Raw genomic sequence first — 8,397 nt, 5'->3', positions numbered from 1 at the left:
GCACTTTGGGAGGCCGAGGTGGGTGGATCACTTGAGGTCAGGAGTTCAAGACCATTCTAGCCAACATGGCGAAAACCTGTCTCTACTAAAAATACAAAACATTAGCCAGGTGTGATGATGTGTACCTGTAATCCCAGCAGCTCGGGAGGCTGAGGCAGGAGAATCACTTGAACCTGGGAGGCGGAAGTTGCAGTGAGCCGCGAGTGTGCCACTGCACTCCAGCTTGGGCAACTGAAAAAAAAAAAAGAAAAGAAACTTATGTTGCTTAAGTCCTGCAGTCTGTGGTGTTCTGTTATGCAGCCCTAGTGAGTGACAGGGTGAGACTGTCTCAAAAAAAAAAAATTATATCTGCATAGACCTTTATTTCAGATGAGGTCATACTCTGAAGTTCTAGGTGGACATATCTTTGGGGGGCTGCCTCTGAACCCACATCAGGGACCCAGAGAAGATGCTGGCTCTCCCGGATGTCAGTGGCCTCGGAGTCCTTTGGTAGCTCAGGCCCACAGGGAGGATCAGCACCTGGGAGACCCTTGTCCTTCAGGAGGGCCCAAGCCAGTAAGGCGAGAAGGCCCAAGGAGCCCACCCAGCCCAATCAGGAGAACCACAGGAGGGTTTTACGGGGATGGGGAGTCCACGTGGCCAGGCAGGGAGACTGAGGAAAGGTTTGGGCAATCCGGCCTGAAGGTGGGACTTGAGCAGGTCTTACCCTGCAGGAGTGGAATGGAGGTGTGGGTAACTGCCCCCATCCTGCTCTGTTCCCACACCGTGTCCTACAAGGTCCTTAGAGTGCCCACCCAAAGAGTCCTGGAAGGGCCTGAGTGGTTTTCAGGCCTCTGACCCTCCCAGGCACGGAGGCCCACAAGGCCCTACTCCAGCACCAACACTGGGCCAACGTCCTGTGTCCATCATTTCATGGAGAAATCACCTAAAACTTCCCCTGCTCCCACCCCCCTCATTCCTGACTATGTATCAGGCCAGATGGGGCGGACCACCCAAAGACAGGATCCTCATCTGCCAATATGCACACAGGTCCTGGTTTCAAATAACAATGTTGCACATTTATTAGGCCCAGTACTGCACTACACATTTCATCTCCTGATCATCTCATCTCATCCTCTAAAAACCCCAACCCAACAGGTAACATTCTTGGTTTTCTGGGTTTTCTTTTTTTTTTTTTTTTGAGACAGGGTCTTGCTCTGTCACCCAGTGGCTCACTGCAGCTTCCAACTCCTGGGCTCAAGTGATCCTCCTGCCTCAGCCTCCCAAGTGGCTGGAACCACAGGTTCATGCCACCACACCTGGCTAGTTTTTTAAATTTTTTGTAGAGACGGGGTCTCCCTATGTTGCCCAAGCCGATCTTGAGCTCCTGGGTTCAAGCAATCCACCCATCTTGGCCTCCCAAAGTGTTGGCATTACAGGTGTGAGCCACGGTGCCCGGCCCAGTCAGTAGCATTCTAATTCCCATTCTACGGATGAGGAAACTGAGGCTCAGAGAGGCTCACTGACTTGTCCAGGAGCAGCAGCCAACACTGGCCCCCAAGCTGAGGCTCCAGGTCCCGTGCTCTGTAACACACAGCTGGCACCTGGGGCTGCTTCCTCTCCTGGGTGAGCCCAAGTAGCAAATGTAAGAAGCAATGTTTGCTCATTTCTGCTTGAGTGGATTCACAAGCACCTGGCTCTGTGACAATGGGCAGCTGTCTGGAGGGATGCTTTGAAGACAAAACAGAATACAGCCCGTGTGTCTTGCATGAGTCACTATATTCCTTGAAAGATAAATGGCCCCAGCCTTGCTTTTTTCTACACGTAAGATACCTTCTGGTGGGGTTAGTGATTCTGCCGCCACAGTCGATTTAGCAGATGTGCTTTAGTCATCTTCAGCCAGATGTACTCTCTACCCAAACCTCGACGTGATTTTGTACGTATGACAGCTTCACCACCTGTGCATAAACTGTGAACTGAAACTGTACCAGAGTTGCCTGGTAGAACCCCTCCACAGGGCTGCTCTCAGGCAATAGGCTTGGTCTATAGTCCTGGTAAAATTTCTGAATAAAAAGAACTCTTAAGTTTTTGCTTTTTTTGTTTTTGAGACAGAGTTTCGCTCTTGTTGCCCAGGCTGGAGTACAATGGCGCGATCTCAGCTCACTGCAACCTCTGCCTCCTGGGTTCAAGTGATTCTCCTGCCTCAGCCTCCCGAGTAGCTGACATTACAGGCCTATGCCACCACGCCTGGCTAATTTTGTATTTTTAATAGCGACTGGGTTTCTCCATGTTGGTCAGGCTGGTCTCAAACTCCTGACTTCAAGTGATCCACCCACCTTGGCCTCCCAAATTGCTGGGATTACAGGCGTGAGCCACTACGCCTGGCACTTTTTTTTTTTTTAAGACATGGTCTCACTCTGTTGCTCAGGCTGGAGTGCAGTGTTGTGATCACCACACACTGCAGCCTCAGACCTCCCCGGGCTCAGATGATCCTCCCACCTCAGCCTCCCAAGTAGCTGGGACCACAGGTCCATGCCACTATGCCTGGCTAATTTTTTGTATTTTCAGTAGAGATGGTGTTTCATCTCTACGTGTTGCCCAGCTGCTCTCAAACTCCTGGGCTCAGGCAATCCACCGGCTTCAGCCTCCCAAAGTACTGGGATTACAGGTGTGAGCCACCACACCCAGCCCAAACTCTAATTCTTCAGAAGCTTTTTATTTTCTTTAGTTGACACCTGGCAAACTTCCACCACAGGAGTCGGGGGTGTTTGTCAGAATTTGCTGGGAATGGGATGGAGGGGCAGCTAGTTCTCCCTCAAGGCTGGGGTGTTCTATAACCTTCAATCCTGGTGGACAGGAAGGGTTCCCCCACCAAATCTGAGGTCTGGGGAATTCTCAAAGCCCTCGCTCTCCCATTCTCCACTGGCTGAGATCCCCTGAGTACTGGCTGGCCAAGAGAGGCTTCCTTGCCTTGGAAGCTGGAGGCCCAGAGCGCCTGGGTCCCTCTGGTATTCCATGAACAATGGTGGGAGATAGAGGAGGCAGGGCTGCGGGAAGCAGAGGGGTGTCTGCTGAGTTTCAGAGGCTGTGTTGCCAACCCCTTAGCCACAGATAAAGAGGGCCAAAGAGAGTGTGGTCAGAGCTCAGCATGGTGATGCCATGACAGGGGATGTCCCCAAAGGCCACTCAAACCATCATCAGGCACTCTTACGCCACCCCAACTGATCACATCATGATCCTGTGGGCCCAGCTTCCTCTCAAAACTTCCTGCAAGGCTTCAGCCATCCACCCTCACAGCCTCAGCGCTGGCCCCAAGGAGGGCCCTGCCCACCCACATCCCTCCTCCCTCCCTGTCCTCAGAGCCTCCACGCTAACGAAACTGGCGAGAAGGCTGCTGCCTGCATGGGCTCCCAGTAACAGCCCTCCAGGAGCTGGGAGCGAAGTCCACTGGATCAAAGGACTCCATGCCCTGTTTCCATTCCCTTTTATTGTCCTAGGGAAGGCATGAGCTGGAGCGAACTCAGGCAGCAGGTTCCATTCCAGGCAACGGGATGGCATCAATCTTATGACGGAAGAGCTGATGATAATTTTGTCTTATCATTTATCACAGCTCCTCTCCCCGTCAGACCATGTGCCCGGATCTCGGCAGGTCGAATCTGGTTCACCTCTTCCTGGAGTTATCACCCGTGTGCAGATGACAAAACTGAGCTACATACAGAAAGGCTAAGTGACACGCCTGCCGTCACGTGTCAGTGGGTGGCAACACCGAGGGTGGGTGTTCGGAGCTACACTCTGTGTCCTCCCACAGATTAGGCTAAAAAGTTCAGCGAACCTACGGCCAAGTCTGCACTGAGCCAGTGTGCATTCTCAGAACACCTGAATGCCACTTTCCAAAGGCAGAGGGGGAAATCATTCTGGAAAATCCAGCTTTGTGTGTGTTTCTGGGCCATGCACGCTTCACCTCATGATGAAGTGGGAGTGGAAGGGCCACTCAACCCCTCCAAGGGCAATGCCCCTTTGCAGCCTCCCTCTCAGAGGGTGGCAATCAGTTGCCAATGGGTCCTTCTCTTGCCTGAGATGTAGAAAGTGGCCGGAAGGAGGGAAGGTGGGGTTATTTCCATATACTCCCATCTGCACGCCAGGGGACTGGGCCCTGCAGCTGCCAGTGGACGACGGACATAGAATTTCCCAGATGAATGTTTCAGCTGCCCCCAGTCACTCCTTACCATCCACCCCAGGGGTCTAGACTCTCCTGGGAGACTGGTGCAGAGCCGAGACCCCACAATCTGCCTGAGGCCTAGGGCAACAGATGCACAGAAACTAGCGCAAGCCAGAACAGCAGCAGCTCAACCCCAGTGTCTGATTCCCAGGAAACACAAACATCGGATCTCAGGGCTGCCAGGCCTGCCTTCCCAAGACCTGTGAGCTCATTTACTCCATCGTTCATTCAACATTTATTTGTTGAACGTCTATCATATGCCGCATGCTGTACTAGGCCCTGGGGATAGCGCCGAGGACAGGACAGGCTTGGTTCCTGCTCTCAAGGAGCTTACAGTCAAGTGTCACAAAGTCTACAATGGGGATGCTGCAGAACCTAACTCCAGGCGCCTTGGCCAGTTCAGTAGGATTAGGGAAGGGCTCTGAGAAGCGGAAACAGAAGCTGAGGCCTGTGTAGGGGTTCTTTGGGAGGAAGATAGCTTTGGGCAGAGGCAATGGAGTGGATAAAGACCCAGAGGCCAGGGGGAGCCTGCAGGTTTAAGACCCAGAAAAAGGCTTCAGCAGAGCTGGAGAGTCGCCTGGGAGGGGTGTGGGAGGTGTGAGACGTGGGTCAGGGAAGTGTGGTCGGGCCGCTCTGGTTTTCTTCCCAGCACTTCCCACCACCTGACACATTTTCTATTTACTGGCTTATTTCAGACTGTGCCCGCCCCCGCCCCCGCCCCCCCCAGCAGCAGGGAAGCTCAGGGGGCAGGCTCCTGTGGTTGTGGGTGCTAGCGTTGTCTGCTTCACTGCTGCATCTGCAGAGCCTAGAATGGTGCCTAGCACACAGGAGTTGAACACGTGGCTGGTGAATGAATGAGTGAGCGGGGGAATGGTGGAGGCATTACAGACTGTATCAAGGAGTTGGGTTCCATTTGGAGAGCATTCATCAGCTCTACACCTTTGTTTTTTTGAGATTGAGTCTTACTCTGTTGCCCAGGTGCAGTGGCGCAATCTCGGCTCACTGCAACCTCCACCTCCCGGGTTCAAGCGATTCTCCTGCCTCAGTCTCCTGAATAGCTGGAACTATAGACACGCACCACCACGCCCAGCTAATTTTTGTATTTTTAGTAGAGGTGGGGTTTTACCATGTTGGCCAGGATGGTCTCGATCTCATGATCTCGTGATCAGCCCACCTCAGCCTCCCAAAGTGCTGGAATTACAGGCGTGAGCCACCGCACCTGGCCAGCTCCACACCTTTCTGTTGAGGAATCCATCTCCCTGCCTTGTTAGGTGTGGTAGTGCTCGCCTGTTGTCTCAGCTATTCAAGAGTCTGAGCCAGGATGGTCTCGATCTCCTGCCTCATGATCCGCCTGCCTCAGCCTCCCAAAGTGCTGGGATTACAGGCGTGAGCCACCGCGCCCAGGCATTTTGTTCTTATTTCTAAATGACCAACACAAGACACTAGTTTTGGGAGAGGTAGGTGATGTTGCCTTTTTCCTTTGGGATTTACAGTACCTACTCAGAAGGCACAAAAAAAAGAAACGAAAAGAAAAGAACGCTATCAATTTGGGAGAGGGGGTGCAGGTAAGGTGTTATCAGGAGTGTGCCCAACCACCAGGGTCCTTGCATGCAGAGAAATGAAAGCATTTGTCCAATCACCTTCACAATGCAGGTAAGAAACCAGGCTAGAGGGAAAAGACAAATTCTGGAACACAGTTTAGCTGGTACTTTTGGAAAAGTACAATACAAAAGTATTTCAATGAAGAAAAACAATGCCAGCTCTGTTTTCAGGAAGCTACAATTCTCGCAGGGGAGAGAGCTTAGGCAATGCATCTCACCGTTTGTTACTTATAATACCACTCAGGGGCCTTGGGGAAGAGCAGGGAGGCAGGCTGTGTGATGGCGGGGGCAGATCTGAGAACCCAGAGGTTCAGGGAGGATCTCTTGAAAGAAGAGACACCCAAGCTGAGACATGGATGGGGCAAGGGCAGGAGACAAGACGAGCATCCAGGGTGACCCCAAGTTGCAGGGGTGAAAGGCCCAGGAGAATTAAGAAGAGTGTGCAGGTACCTGGGAGGGTCATGGGGACATTCACAAAGTGGAATTGTGTGGGTAACCCGGAGAGCTGCAAGACATGGGCTCTGCTCTACAGGCCTCTTGCCTGGAACCTTCCTTCTTGGGTCCTCTTTTGGCCCGAATAAGCCTGTATCCCAGGCTGAAATCAGTCCTAAGAAGTGACTGGAGAGGCAGCCCCAGGCCCAGGGCTTTCTCAAGCACCTTCCTGCAGTTCTCAGGAGGCCAGGGGCAGTGGCTCACGCCTGTAATCCCAGCACTTTGGGAAGTCAAGGCGGGTGGACCACTTGAGACCAGGAGTTCAAGACCAGCCTGGCCAACATGGGGAAACCCCTTCTCTATTAAATTACAAGAACTAGCCGGGCATGGTGGCAGGCACCTGCAATCCCAGCTACTTGGGAGGCTGAGGCATGAGAATCGCTTTAACTCGCGAGGTGGACGTTGCAGTGACCTAAGATTGCACCACTGCACTCTAGCCTAAGCGACAGACCCTGTCTCAAATATTAAAAAGAAAAAGAGTTCTCAAGCGACCCGCAGGAAGGATCTGGTTCAGGCTGTGATCTTCCTACCCCTGCCGATTACTCCAGATGGCCCCAAGGAGGCTGCCTTCTGAAGAGATAGCCAGGAACAGGCAGAGCGCAGAGGTACGTGGGAAAACAGGAGTTATTTGTTGCCACACAAAGAGCCTTTCAGGCTATAGCGCCAGGTTTCATTCAGCACAGCGTCTACAGACTTTGGGCTGTGGTTCTTGTGCACGGAACTGACTGGAAGCAAGCAAGCTGGAAGTCTTTCAGAGTTTCAAAAGAACTGTTTTTCCAGAGAAACCACTCACCCTGATGCATTACGGGCCCCATGGCAGCATTCCAGCCTGTATGGTGACGGGAAAGAAGCATTTCTCTCTGGGTTAGGCTGTTGACGTTTTGGACTTCTAAACTTTGTAACCTTTTTTTTTTTTTTTTGAGACAGAGTCTTGCTCTGTCCCCCAAGCTGGAGTGCAATGGCACTATCTCGGCTCACTGCAACCTCCACCTCCTGGATTCAAGTGATTCTCATGCCGCAGCCTCCCAAGTAGCTGGGATTACAGCCATGTACCACCATGTCTGGCTAATTTTTTTATTTTTAGTAGAGATGGGGTTTTGCCATGTTGGCCAGGCTGGTCTCAAACTCCTGACCTCAAGTGATCCGCCTGCCTTGGCCTCCCCAAGTGCCGGGATTATAGGCATGAGCCAGGGTACCTGGCCTAAATTTTGTAACTTTTTTTTTTTTTTTTTGAGACAGAGTATCACTCTGTCACCCAGGCTGGAGTGCAGTGGAACGATCCGGCTCACTGCAACCTCTACCTCCCAGGTTCAAGCCATTCTCCCGCTTCAGCCTCCCGAGTACCGGGGATTACAGGTGTGCATCACCATCGTCAGCTAATTTTTGTATTTTTAGTACAGATGGGGTTTCACCATGTTGGCCAGGCTGGTCACAAACTCCTGACCTCAAGTGATCCTCCTGCCTCAGCCTCCCAAAATGCTGGGATTACAGAAGTGAGCCACCGCACCCAGCCTAATTTTGTAACTTTTGTTTGACAGAAAGGCTTTGAATTCTCTTCTCCCTCTGGCCAAAGAATTTCTAAAGAAACCACGGTCTCCCACAGGTTCTCTGACTCAAAATTACACGTGGAACAACAACAAAGCAAATCTAACTAAAATATGGGACAAAGGACTTGACTTCTCCAAAGAAGATATGCAAACAGACTGGGTGCAGTGGCTTGCACCTATAATCCCAGTGTTTTGGGAGGCCCAGGTAGGAACAGCCTGAGGCCTGAACAACATAGCAAGACCCTGTCTCTATTAAAAATAAACAAACTAATAAACATGTACTCCTGAACTTAAGTTAAAAAAAAGACTATTAATTATTGTTTAAAAGATACACAAATGACCAATAAGCACATTAAAACATGCTCAACTTCACTAATCCTTAAAATAAAAACCACAATGAAATACACTTCACAGCCATTAGGACAGCTACTATAGAAAAACCAGAAAATAGCAAGTGCTGTTGACGATGAGGAGAAACTGGAACTCTTGTGCATCACTGGTCGGAAAGTAAAACAGTATAGCGGTTCCTCGAAAAACTAAAAATAGAATTATTGGCCGG

This window comes from Colobus angolensis, unplaced genomic scaffold (genome assembly GCF_000951035.1).
Source record: "Colobus angolensis palliatus isolate OR3802 unplaced genomic scaffold, Cang.pa_1.0 Scaffold596, whole genome shotgun sequence".
Lineage (NCBI taxonomy): Eukaryota > Metazoa > Chordata > Mammalia > Primates > Cercopithecidae > Colobus > Colobus angolensis.
Note: the sequence above shows the minus strand (reverse complement) of the source record.